We start from the raw sequence: 13,511 nt of genomic DNA on the forward strand, positions 1-13,511 counted from the left end.
CTCCAGGCAGTAGAGACACATGTCATAGGGGTCAGTCACCGACATCATGTGGCAACAGGCTTCGCAGGACTCAAAACTGGGCATCCCTTCTCAGCACCAGGAGTCGATGGACTCGAAAAAGGGAGACAAAAAATCCCCAAAACTCAGTCAAAAAGTGACTTGGGTACTTGCTCTTCCTGGATCTGCGCTTGCTATTGCGGAAAAATAAAGAACTGTTGTCAGTGCATGAGCGCGGAGTCTAAGTAGCTGCCGCGACATCATCCTGGCGACCACGACGCCAACGACTGATGTGGAGCCACATGATGCCACCTTCCGACGCGCAGAGGTACTGCTGATGAAAACTTTCCGGATCCAGTCTAATGCCTGGGGGTAATTCTAAGGCAAGGAATCTATCACTAATGTGTTTCTTTCAGATTCTTTGTGGTGATAAGAAGAACCTTCTTCTTAAGTTTATCAACTCTTGCTCTGGTGTTTGTAACTTCATCCTTCAGGTCCAAGACCAGCCTCTCCACTCTGTCTATTCGTGCAGCCTGGGCTCTGTGAGGCGGTCGAGATGGGAGGTCATGTAATTGATCTTGGTGTCAACAGACTTCAGGCTTGTGAGCAAGTACAGTAGGGTGGCTGTAGCGGAGTCTCTGGGCTCATCTCCCATTGACTCCTGCGTGGGACCTGGCTCGGTAGCAGGGGCTTCTGTGCGAAAAAAGCTTTTTCTTGGTGTCAAAGAGAATTTTCCCCTGCCTTGGTTAATTTTTGCCATTGCTGCAGGGATAGTCGAATAAGTGTCCCAGCAGCCCAGCCCCCACCCAGGTGCATGTTATCCAGACAAAAAGGTGGTCAGAAGGTTAATGAGTAAGATTCTGCGGATTGCACATGTACCACCGGTAGATATGTGGGTGTGGGGCTATATCGGAGGTCTATGTAAAGAGTTGTCGTGCTGTTCCTAACAAAAGAACGGATTGGTACAGTCAGTGATGTGAATGGATTATGGGAGGGTGGTCAGAAGTTCACCCTGGGAATCCATTTTGTTGGATTTAATGCCCTCACACACCCTTTCAGGTGTCATGCTTCATCATTTGGGCTTGCTCCTCGTTGGGTCGGCGGTGCAATACCCAACGGGCGACACCTCAAAGAGGGGCTCTTTGGCGGAGATCTTTTTCCAACTGCCGTATAGATGAAGTGTGGGTATGGGGCCAGATACAGGCGGTAGACGTGGGTATTGTGGGCTAAAATAAAGCTAGTGGTACCAAGGGTACTTTATTCAGAGGGCCACTGCTTTGGTTAAAAACGATTACCCTGGAGGGGAGTGATGGAAAATAATGTTTCCAACTCTGATCCAAAGGTTGTTGTAGTCAGGTCAACATGTTTCACGCTATAAGGAGAATATCTAGCGATTCTTCAGGACCACGATTGACTATATTAGCAGGTATCTAAGTGTGAGGGAAACTGTCTACACTAATTTATATAGGGTGTGGTGTATGTATGCTCCTATGGCTACCACAATATGTGTATTTAGGAAGGATAACACTATTATATTACCCTTCTTGCGTTGCTATTGTCAATACCTAGCGTTAAAAACAATCAAACAACGACAGTGTCCAGCGGGTAAAGCTTCAGGGAGATCTTCCACCATAAGGTTGGTAGTATCCTGAGCAGCATGTCTAGCACCTACCCATCGCCGCTGGAACCGGGCTGTATCGGAGGTCTCTACCCCTGAATCAGATGCTCCAACAACAGTGCACTCAGGATATGGGTATTAAGGATACCTGTATCTCGCCTTCATGTTGGGCCCGGATGTTCTTTGACAATTAAGAGGCCAGTTCACTCCTTCCCTTGTATGCCACTCACCGTGCTCAGTCCTTGGTGGCACGTCAGGGTACAGTGAGCATGTCTCATCAGGTACAGGCCGCAGGCCTAGCGCTGAAGCCCTCGATCTATAGCCACCCGGTTAAACCACTGGCTGCAGGATGTCTTGGGTGTAGAATATCACTTCTCTTAGCAATCGCATGCTCCCTCCCGGCATGATGTGCTGACCAAGGGAATCTGGCCTTAGGCTCATCGCCGGCCTCTGAGACTGGCAGTCCTGATAAGGCTGCAACCACTGTTGGCTTACGAGGACTGTCCAAGAGGATTTCAAGCAGCCACCAGGCTCTAGCATAATCCAGCACTCATCCCCCAATGTTGAATTGAGGAGTGGGTAGACAAAGCTAGCCTTGGCACACCAGGATCCTCCTCAACCGGCAGAGCTCAGCGCTAAGCCACCATCTTGTGCGCTCACGTGGTCACCTCCCTCAAACTGGGTTATTGTTTGAAGGGGATGAATCTTCAGCAGGAAGAAGCTGCAGGCTGTAGCTGAAGAGATCCCCATGAGGCTGGATACCTTTGTCAGGAGGTGCTGCTGAACAAGATTTGCTTCTGCGGAGTAAAAGCTAGTGAGAGCTACTGAGGAGTCATGTCAACCGGCGATGCTCCTCAGACAGATCGGCTGGCAGGTAAATTCAGGTATTCTGTCAGCTCTCCACAAAGTTTTTCTTGAAAAAGTTTTTAACTTCCAGCTTTTAGCGTTAGACAGGAGCAATACCTCCAATGCCACTACCAAGGATCCAGAATCTAGAAGGTACCACTTGGGGTTAGGACTCACTCCAGCAGAAGCCACTTGCAGAGTTCAACATCTCAGGAGCTGTTATGTTCCTGTAGCTCACACAGGAGCCAAGACTAATAGCCCCTGTAGTCACTTCTGGCAGTCCTGGGTTCAAGTACATGGATAATTTCTCCTTTAAGCAGCAAGGCAGTATTACAGCTGCGGGAGAGTCCTGTGGTAGAAATGGGTCAGTCCTCTGGTGGCCAGACCGTTCTTCAGAAGTCTTCCACAGGTCCAGGAGTGTACTGAAGAGGTGTTCTGAGGGTCAAATCTCAATATTTATAACTGGCAGAATGCACAAATGGTTAGGACAGGAAAATACCAACATTCTATATGTGGCATTTTCAGAATTGTAACACAAGAGAGGGACTGGGTGTAATCAAGGTCCAGCACACCCATTCCCCTCATATAACTGCAATCGTATCATATAAAGAGTGCGCTTCTAGTCTAACCCACTATTTGTGCACCTAGACAAATACATGGTGAATTAGAGTGTTTAACTAATTTGAGCAAGGGCCCTCACCAACCCAAAAGGATGGCATGCTTCATCATTGGCCTAGCTCCTCATTGTGCCATCACTGCACTTGTGCCCTAAGCAGGGGCTCTTTGCTGGAGAACTTTTTCTCAGTTTACTGAAAATAAAAATGTGTATAAGTCAAGAGTTGGCTGAGAGTGTAGACTTGTAAAGCTAAAGATAAAATGAACTAAGATACCCCGCTAAGAGTACTTTATTCTGGGAGTCCCTGTTGAACTGGTTGCCTTATGAAGCAAGAATACACCTTAAAGTGGCGTGCATGACACACAAAGCAATTCACAACAATACAGCCAGCTACTTGGCGCTAAAGTTGGAAAAATCAGAAGGCTGCAGACAACTACGAAGTGCAAGCATTCTACTTCTGAAACCCCAATCCTTCCGGAAGAAGAGAACAGCCTGGAGAGCTTTCTCAGGGTTTTCTCCAAAGATTCGGAACTCTCTACCACCCCTAGTGCGTGGAATCACCTCCCTTACTGTATTCAAAAAGGAAGTAAAAAGTCTACTAATGAACAAATTCATGTCCTAAATTTAAGTATGGGTTGTATTTCATTGTATGGCTTTTCATCACATACCCTGTTGCTCTACAATTGTTTGCTGATTAATGTTTTCGTTGGATGTAGATCTGTTTTATCATTTTCACTTTTATATATCTACCTTTAATCGATCTAGGTATATGATTGGCTGACAGCACAATGTCTAATGTACGTTGTTCTGCAGATGCTATTGCTGGTCCAATACCTTTTCTATGTATATACTTTTCAGTTATATCTCTATTATGACAAATTGCCATTTTGTTTGTGTTGACTACTTCTTCCACTGTTATTCTTCTATTGTAAAGCGCTCTGATACCCTCGTGGGTCACGTTCGCGCTATATAAGACTTTATAAATAAAATAAATAAAATAAAAACAACAATGTATATACAGAGAGATAATGTTCCTTTCTATTGCCTAATACGGTCAACATATTTCTTGCCCTAATTTTAGTCTATAGAGATATTTTGCAATTCATAAGACCACAAAAAAACAACTATACATGTAGTGGGACCCTATTTCGATTCAAAGTGTGTACCCACAACACTAATCCACCTTGTAAAGCCATACACCTATCCTCCATGTCACTGGGGTAGCTTTCATTTACTGAAGTAAACTACTTGTTTTGCAATATAATAGTCTTGCCTTAATTGCTAATGGCATGTCAGTCATAATTTGTTTTCTTTACCAGGACTGTCGATGTTACATTTTTCACCGTGGTACATTTGATGTTAGATTCCCAAAGCCATATCAAATTAGTGTCAGTATGTTAGAGTAGCATATTATAGTGTATTGGGTGTCAAGTTTTAGGGCTTTAGGGACCACAAACTGACTCCACAACAGTTTAGAAAAATAAAGGTATTTAATCTAAACTACACAAGACCAAAACAACAAAAATCCAACATACACAGTTCAAGAATATGGTTGCAAAAGAGTTCTTATTTGCGATAAAATAATCCACAGTTGCGTGAAAAGTTCACGGTTGCATCACGTTTAGCCAACAGTACCTTTAAATGCGACAAAGTTCCAAAAGAGAAACTGGTGAGGTGGAAAACAAGCGATGCGTCACTCCTGAGACCTTGCGAAGGCGATGCGACAGCCCCGCTGGATGTAGCGGGCGTGATGCGGTCTGTATGGGGAGGGATGCGATACCTTGTATGGATTCCGTTGCGGCGGTTCCGTAGTGAAAGAAGCTTGCAATGGCACGATGCGATGATCTTTGGAGTTGTGACGATCTCTGGGGCGTCGATGCGCGGACCAGCGATAATCTTCCTCTCGCAGCTCCTCGATGCGATGGCGCTGCGACGACACTCTCAGTGACATGATGCGGTCCGCAAGCAGGCGGTGCGACGATTTCACCCAGCGAAGACAAGCTCTGCGACGACACTCGCAGCAATGGTAATCTTCCCGCACCGGTCTGGTGAGTCCCGCAAACGAAGGATGCGGCAACAGACGCTGCGATGATCTCGGCCTTCGTAGCGGCAGAAATTTCATCGCACTGTTGGGGATGCGCTCCGCAAATGAGCGATGCGACAAGACTTGCAGAAAGTCTTTAAAAGCTTGGTTTCCAGCTTCCCAACACAAGTACAACTTCCAGATGCAGCACAACTGGCCCAAGCACTCTAGGAAGAACAGAACTCTCTCAGCAGAGTTCAGGGAAGCTGGGGGTGAAGTCCTTTTGTTCCTGGGACTTCTTAACAGGGAAATCAGCTCTTCTCAGGCACTTGGAGATTACTTCAAGCAAGGGGACAAAGCACCAAAAGCAAAGTCCTTCCCCTCTCCTTGGCAGTAAAGCAACAGCAAGTCAGTCCAGCAGAGCAACAGCAGGACAGTCTTCCTTCTTCAGTTTCAGCTTTCTCCTTGGCAGAGGTTCCTTCTTGATTCCAGGATGATCTAATTGTTTGTAGTCAGGGGTCCTGTACTTATACTCCTAAAAGTCTTTGATCCTTTTGTGCAGGAGGGCTCTGAGCCCGGTCTGAATCAGTTCTGGGTGCTCCTTGAACACTTTGTTTTCCTGGCCTCTCCTTTCCTTTCAGAGAAAGGGGCAAGGCCGTCAGCTTCCCAGCAGGAGGTGGAGCCAGCATTGTGGAAGGTAGGCACAGCCCTATTCAGGCCCAGGTGCTACCCCCTCCCACCACTCTAGATGCAGATGGAGCTATTCAGCCCAGGGATGGCCCACTCAGACTCTGGGAGCCACCCAGCCCCTGTCACTCACAAACCAGACAGTCAATTTACAAACAGGCCAAGGCACACAGAAAGGTCAGAAAAGAGAACAGCAATTTTCTAAAAGTGCTGTTCTCAAACACAGGATTTAAAAACAACCTTTCCTAAAAGATGTGTTATTACACTCCTTTGCTGTAAACGGACTCGGAAGACGGCGTTTCTGTTCTCTTCAGGACCCTCCACCCACAGGCGGTAGGAGGGTCCTGCGCGGGTCCCGCTTCGCTGCTCACCTGCCTGACTCGCCGGTGGATTTCACGCCCAGCTGCTCTTGTGGGGCTCTGTGAGACGGTGAGGCGGCAGGGCTGCGAGCGCGACCCGGGACTCGCTTTCCCAGGAGTCCCGGTGTCTCTGGCCGTGTCACCTGGCCCCGCTCTCCCTGACCGCCCCGCCCCCAGCAGCCCCAGGTGAAAAGGTGGGAAGGATCTCTCGCCAGTGGGACACTCCTTTGCTGTAAACGGACTCGGAAGACGGCGTTTCTGTTCTCTTCAGGACCCTCCACCCACAACTCGCGGTACCCGCTGCGCGGGTCCCGCTTCGCTGCTCACCTGCCTGACTCGCCGGTGGATTTCACGCCCAGCTGCTCTTGTGGGGCTCTGTGAGACGGTGAGGCGGCAGGGCTGCGAGCGCGACCCGGGACTCGCTTTCCCAGGAGTCCCGGTGTCTCTGGCCGTGTCACCTGGCCCCGCTCTCCCTGACCGCCCCGCCCCCAGCAGCCCCAGGTGAAAAGGTGGGAAGGATCTCTCGCCAGTGGGACACTCCTTTGCTGTAAACGGACTCGGAAGACGGCGTTTCTGTTCTCTTCAGGACCCTCCACCCACAACTCGCGGTACCCGCTGCGCGGGTCCCGCTTCGCTGCTCACCTGCCTGACTCGCCGGTGGATTTCACGCCCAGCTGCTCTTGTGGGGCTCTGTGAGACGGTGAGGCGGCAGGGCTGCGAGCGCGACCCGGGACTCGCTTTCCCAGGAGTCCCGGTGTCTCTGGCCGTGTCACCTGGCCCCGCTCTCCCTGACCGCCCCGCCCCCAGCAGCCCCAGGTGAAAAGGTGGGAAGGATCTCTCGCCAGTGGGACACTCCTTTGCTGTAAACGGACTGGGAAGACGGCGTTTCTGTTCTCTTCAGGACCCTCCACCCACAACTCGCGGTACCCGCTGCGCAGGTCCCGCTACGCTGCTCACCTGCCTGACTCGCCGGTGGATTTCACGCCCAGCTGCTCTTGTGGGGCTCTGTGAGACGGTGAGGCGGCAGGGCTGCGAGCGCGACCCGGGACTCGCTTTCCCAGGAGTCCCGGTGTCTCTGGCCGTGTCACCTGGCCCCGCTCTCCCTGACCGCCCCGCCCCCAGCAGCCCCAGGTGAAAAGGTGGGAAGGATCTCTCGCCAGTGGGACACTCCTTTGCTGTAAACGGACTCGGAAGACGGCGTTTCTGTTCTCTTCAGGACCCTCCACCCACAACTCGCGGTACCCGCTGCGCGGGTCCCGCTTCGCTGCTCACCTGCCTGACTCGCCGGTGGATTTCACGCCCAGCTGCTCTTGTGGGGCTCTGTGAGACGGTGAGGCGGCAGGGCTGCGAGCGCGACCCGGGACTCGCTTTCCCAGGAGTCCCGGTGTCTCTGGCCGTGTCACCTGGCCCCGCTCTCCCTGACCGCCCCGCCCCAACCCCGCCCTATAGGTATCGGACTATAAACTTGGAAGCTACTCGCTGCGCGGGAGCGCGCGGGAGCGCCCGGGGCTAAGCCCGGGCAAAGGGCGGGCCCTCTGTGGCCCTCCATGGCCTGCAGTGCCTGGCCTGGGCGCACCTTCATTAGTCCCTTGTACTATTGGTTCGTATTGATTGCTACAATTGCCTTCTTGATTGAAAATAGTGGGGTCATTTTTCCTTTGAGCAGTTTATTTATTTGCTCCCCTTGTCCTTATAGTTATCTTTGGACCACCTGTTGTGATATTTTATTATAGTTTGTTTCCTTTTTTAACCTTCCAGAGATGTCTACTCGTAAAACTAGGAGCCAGAGAGCTGGAAACGATAAAACTAAAAAAGTAATTGGCACCCTAGATAATTTTATTTCTCGCACACATTCTCTGATAGATGAGGGCATTTCTATCATGGAAAGGAGAGTATCTTTGGATCTTGCCCACGCAAAAAGATCTTCATTGGGCAACATTGCATTGGTGCATTCCCCGCCGCCAAGTTTGATAAACCCTGTTGTTACTTCAGCTGGGAATTCCATTAATGATTCTACTCCCGCCACCAGTCAACCACTAATTTCTACTAATGCCCCTGTTACGAGCACACTACCCTCTAATACCCCCCATGTTCCCGTGATAGTTAATCATGATGTCACTGACCCCTCCATTACGGCTGGGTCAGATATCATTACGTTAACTTCAACTGTTGTGATTCCAATAAATCCCCCCATGGACAATCCCGCCATTACCTCGCAAGGGGCTATGGGTTCCAACCCCGGGGGGGACAATATAGCTGTGGCGATAGCAAATGATGTGACTCTCCAGGCACTCACTGTGCAAACTGAGTCTGACCCCTTAGATTCCACCCTACATTTGCTAACTTTAGGGGTTCCGGATGACACAATTCCTGATAGCAGTCTGGCCAGTCTTATGGATGAGAGCGGAAGCAATGATTCACTAACTAATTCAGGAGACGGGCTTGACTCCTTAATGGAATCTATGTCTAGTTTGCTAAAATCTTTGCTCTCACCCCTGGAGAATAGGCTTTCCAACATAGAACATCAATTGGCTACTATTCTTGCGTTACAAGACCCTAGGCTGACTACCCCTGGCCCCTCTATTTCAGTGGTTTCACCGCCTGTTATTAACACTGGGATTAATGTCACAAATCCACCTACGGGGAGTGCTCCAGCACCCGTAATTACCCTCCTAGCTCCTTCCCTGACAGCAACCAAAACAGTGAATAAAACCAAACCCTCCACTTCTACAGGTCCAAGTGCAGTAAATAGAAAGGCAGCTACCAAAAGGACCCCTGATAACCCAGCCCCAACTATTCCACAGTCCCAGTCTAGAAAAACCACATTGCGGCGCAACATCAATTTACCGCCTGATGCTTGTCCGTATGTGGTTGTTCTGACAGGGATTCCTGAGCTGCCAATATCCACTTCCGAGCCCTTCTGGGCGATTAAAAATAAAATATGCCACTGGCTTGACAAAAACTACCCTCCACCACCCGGCCTAAACAAGAACATACTTATGGTTGAACGGGCTCCTTGGGTAGGTGGGAAGAAAAAAAGTATAAAGGGAGATTGTATTGTCATCACGTTTGAGGACCCACGACTTGTAGAATTTATATGTTCAACTCCTCCCTGTGATAGTAAGTCAGTGGTAGCAGCCAAACCCCTGTCTTTTTTTTATATGCAGGAGGGCCATGAGGATGCTAGATGGAGTTGGATGAGGCCAACTAGGAAAGGCTTGGGTAGAGGTGGTACACACCAGAATCCACAACAATGGGGAATGCCTGCAGAGGAAGGATGGAACTTAGTCCATAGGAGGAGGGGGCACCAGTGGAAGGGGGATTCACATTCCAATGGAGAAGGGTGGGGCCCACAGCTTAATTACCCCTTATTTCCCTGTTACAACCGATTTGGTGGGTTGGAAGAAGTGGACTGACCATCACCCCAGTGCATTGAAGATGGCGGGGGTGGTGGGGTTCTTTCCACTGTAGATAGTGGTTCTATCGTTCCTATTATGGAAGAAGTACCGGACCAGTGTAGCACTATTCCAGAGCCCTTGTTAGGGGAAGTTGACACTCAGGCCGTTATGGATTCACCTATGTTGTCCCCTTCCCTTGTTAAAATCTTATCCTGGAACATAGCCGGCCTAAAGAAAAATCTGCCTGACCCGGAATGGAACAACTTTGTAGATGATTTCCATATTTGCATGTTCCAAGAAACCTGGTGTATAGAGCCACAATACAAACAGGGCTATTCTACGTTTTTTGTCCCTGCAACACAGCTTGGGAGGGGGCGCCCATCGGGAGGATTACTTATTTGGATTAGGATAGATTTGAATTGTAAAATCACTGTGAATTATGTCCCCTGTAATGATATTCTACATATAACTGTTAAAAGGCAGACTGCCAGGAAGGCTTTTGAACTTTTTTGTATTTATGCCAGGGGGCTCCCAGGGGGCCAATTGTCTCCAACACTGGAGTTGCTAGACAACACGCTTTCTGCCCTCCCTTCTAAATCTTCAGTATTAGTGGGAGGCGATTTTAATTGTACATTCGAGCCTCTCGATGAGGATGAATTTTTGGGCTGCTATAATAAGCCAGGAAACCAGTTAATTCCATCCTTATCTCTGGACCCAATTCAGAAATGGTCGGCGCGATCCATACAGTTGAATGCTCTGGTGTCTGCACATGATCTATGCGCCCTAAATGGCCGCACCACATCCGATCGTATGGGCGCTATGACCTTCAATCGAGTAGGTTCCCCGTCACGGATTGACTACATCCTTTTGGATGTAGGGTCATGGGTTAACCTGGTTGATATGGAGGTCAGACAGAGGATTGATAGCGACCATAATCCCCTCTGCATGGGTATGTTTTGGGGAGACAACAGTGGTGAGGAGGTTCACAATGGGCTGATTACCAAAGAACTAGTCCCCTCTAACTGTAATCGCAGGATCAAATGGGATGTGGTTAGGTGTAATGAGGGGACACTTGAGAATATTAGGGTTCTAGTTTTGAATGCCTCATCTGCCTTGGCCCCAGTGAATCAAATTGCACTTCAGCTTCAGGGGTCGGTGCTGGCAACTAAGTACAAAGACTTAATAGGGGAGATCAGCATGTTCTTCTCGAAAAAAACAAAGGGTTATCAACTGTCTAAATGCACGGAACAAAAGGGGAACCCCTGGTATACTGCCTCCTGTAGAGAGAAAAGGAAAGCAATTTTACTAGCTATTAAAAATAAGGATGCCCCAGCTGCTAGATTAGCTAGAAATGAGTACCGCATTAGTATTATGAAAGCCAAAAAAGACTGGGAAGAGGAACACTGGCAGGCTCTAAAGGAAGCGGCTCATGGAAAAAATGTCACTACATTTTGGAAACTGATCAACGTTATGGATAGACGAGGCGCTGAGCCCATACCAAACCATATTACTGAGTCCCAGTGGTATTCCCACTTCTCAAATTTATATGGCGTGGGCTCTCTAGAAGCTGCGCCAGTATCCCCTACACTAGGTACTGATTGTATGGTCCACGGGAACGATGGCTCTACCGATGTACTGTTTTCGCCCCGTGAGGTACAAGAGGCAATCCTTAAAATTAAACCGGGTAAGGCACCGGGCCCGGATGGAATACCGGGTGACTTATTGATGTCTAACCCACCGGTTTGGGCTGATTTTATTGTAAATGTTTTGAACCTTATTCATTTAGGCCATCAGGTACCGGACTCATGGAAGGGTGCTGAAGTTGTTACCGTTTTTAAAAAGGGTGAGAGAGAGGACCCTGCCAACTACAGACCAATTAGTCTAATTGACGTTATTCAAAAAGTAGTTGGCAGGGTAATTGTAAATAGGATTGAGGGTTGGCTTATGGAAGGAAACATCCTGTCCCACTTCCAGGCCGGATTCAGAAACAATGTTGGGGCCATTGACCAAGTCTTCAGATTCTGTGCTGTTTTCTGGAAAACAGTGTCATTAGCCAGAGGGAACCTCTACCTGGCTTTTATTGACCTTAAAACGGCTTTTGATGTAATACCCCGTGTTAAACTTTGGAATGTCCTATTGGACATGGGTTTCCCATCTTACCTGCTAAATCTTATCACCAAACTCCATGAGGGTACATATGCAAAGATACGCTGGGGGGTCCAGGGGCAACTCACTAAGAGTATACCTGTCAATAGAGGGGTGCGGCAGGGGTGTGTGATGGCCCCTACTTTATTTTCCCTCTTTATAAATGGGGTTGTGAAGCATCTGCAAGATACACCGGCCGATGCCCCCATTATGGCGGGGGAGAAAACACCATCCCTCCTCTTTGCCGACGACACCCTCCTCTTATCAAAAACCCCCATGGGTCTCCAAACTCTTCTTGATCAGTTTAGTGTTTTTTGTCAGGAACGGGGACTCACAATAAACACGACCAAAACTAAACTAATGGTCATGACCGCTAAGAGAAAATATAGGAATATCCACGTTACCCTGAATGGGTCTCCTCTAGAGGTGGTTGATGAGTTTGACTATCTTGGTGTTAGGATTAATAACCACTTGAAATGGGAACCCCATATATGTAAAATGATTTTAAATCTTAAAAGGGTCTCCGGCACTATTTTAAGAAACCAACGCCTCTCTATAAGTAGGCCAGTTGCCCCTGCATTATCAGTTTACGAGGGGAAAGCAATTGCCTCAGCTGTTTATGGCTCGGAACTGTGGGGCAATGAGAATACCAATGACCTTGTCCGATCAGAGAACAAGTTTATGAGGGACTTGGTGTCGCTCCCATCCTCTACCCCACTTAAACCTTTATTCTTAGACCTGGGAAGAAAGTCTATTCGGGATATCCTCCAACTCCGTCCCCTCTTATATTGGGTTCGCTTGAGGAGGACTCCCGAATTAGCTAATTATGCCCTTGTGTTAGATGAAATATTAAAATTAAACACCTCAGGCAAAATTAGATGGCTAAATGCATTAAAAAAGCTTGTAGCAAGTGTGGGTTTAAGCGACGCTTGGGTATCCCAATCACCTCCACCAAAACAAGTGGTGAAAAAATTATATTGGGATTGGATAGAGACCAAGGCGCTACAGAACCCAAACTGGGGTCATTTGACTGAGACTTTTTTGACCCATAAATGCACCCTAAAATTGGAATTGTTTTTGGACTTCATTCAGGTTCCTCGGGAAAGGACTTTATACCTTAAATTTAGACATGGAACACTGCCCCTCAAAACTTTTACATCTAGATGGAACAATAGGAGGGAAGAGGATAAAATGTGTCCAGGGTGTACAAACCCCGAGGAATCATTGGGCCACTTTTTCTTTGCCTGTAAGGCATATATCTTACCCAGGAAGAAATGGTTAAAACCAGTTCTAAAGATTCTTGGGGTTAGAGATTACAAATCAGCTTTGCGTATTCTTATTTCTGACACCTCTTCTATGGTTACTATTTGTGGGGTCGCAAAGTTCTTATCATGTGCCTGGATCATTAGGACTAAGATTTTAAAAAATGCTTATCAAGTCAATTTTTCCACATAATTCTAGATGTCTTTTTTAAAATAATGAACTGTTTTGTAATTATGTATGTAATGAACTGTTTTTATAATTATGTATGTATTTCATGTTTGTACTTTTTATGATACATGTGTCGAATAAAAGTATAATGACTTGACTTGTTATTAAATTCTGAGTTCAGGGATACCAGACTTTTATGTCCTATCTTGCTCCTATGGGAAGATATGCTGGTAGCCAATGTAGCCAGCATTCCCCATGATAGCCCATGGGGCAATATAGCCTTACAATAGTGAAAAACAAAAATGGCTGTAATTCACTACCAGAGCATGTCACCTGCACCAGTACATGCTCTACCTTTCACATACACTGCACCCTGCCCAAGGGGGTACCT

The sequence above is a fragment of the Lissotriton helveticus genome, chromosome 8 (genome assembly GCF_964261635.1).
Source record: "Lissotriton helveticus chromosome 8, aLisHel1.1, whole genome shotgun sequence".
Classification (NCBI taxonomy): domain Eukaryota; kingdom Metazoa; phylum Chordata; class Amphibia; order Caudata; family Salamandridae; genus Lissotriton; species Lissotriton helveticus.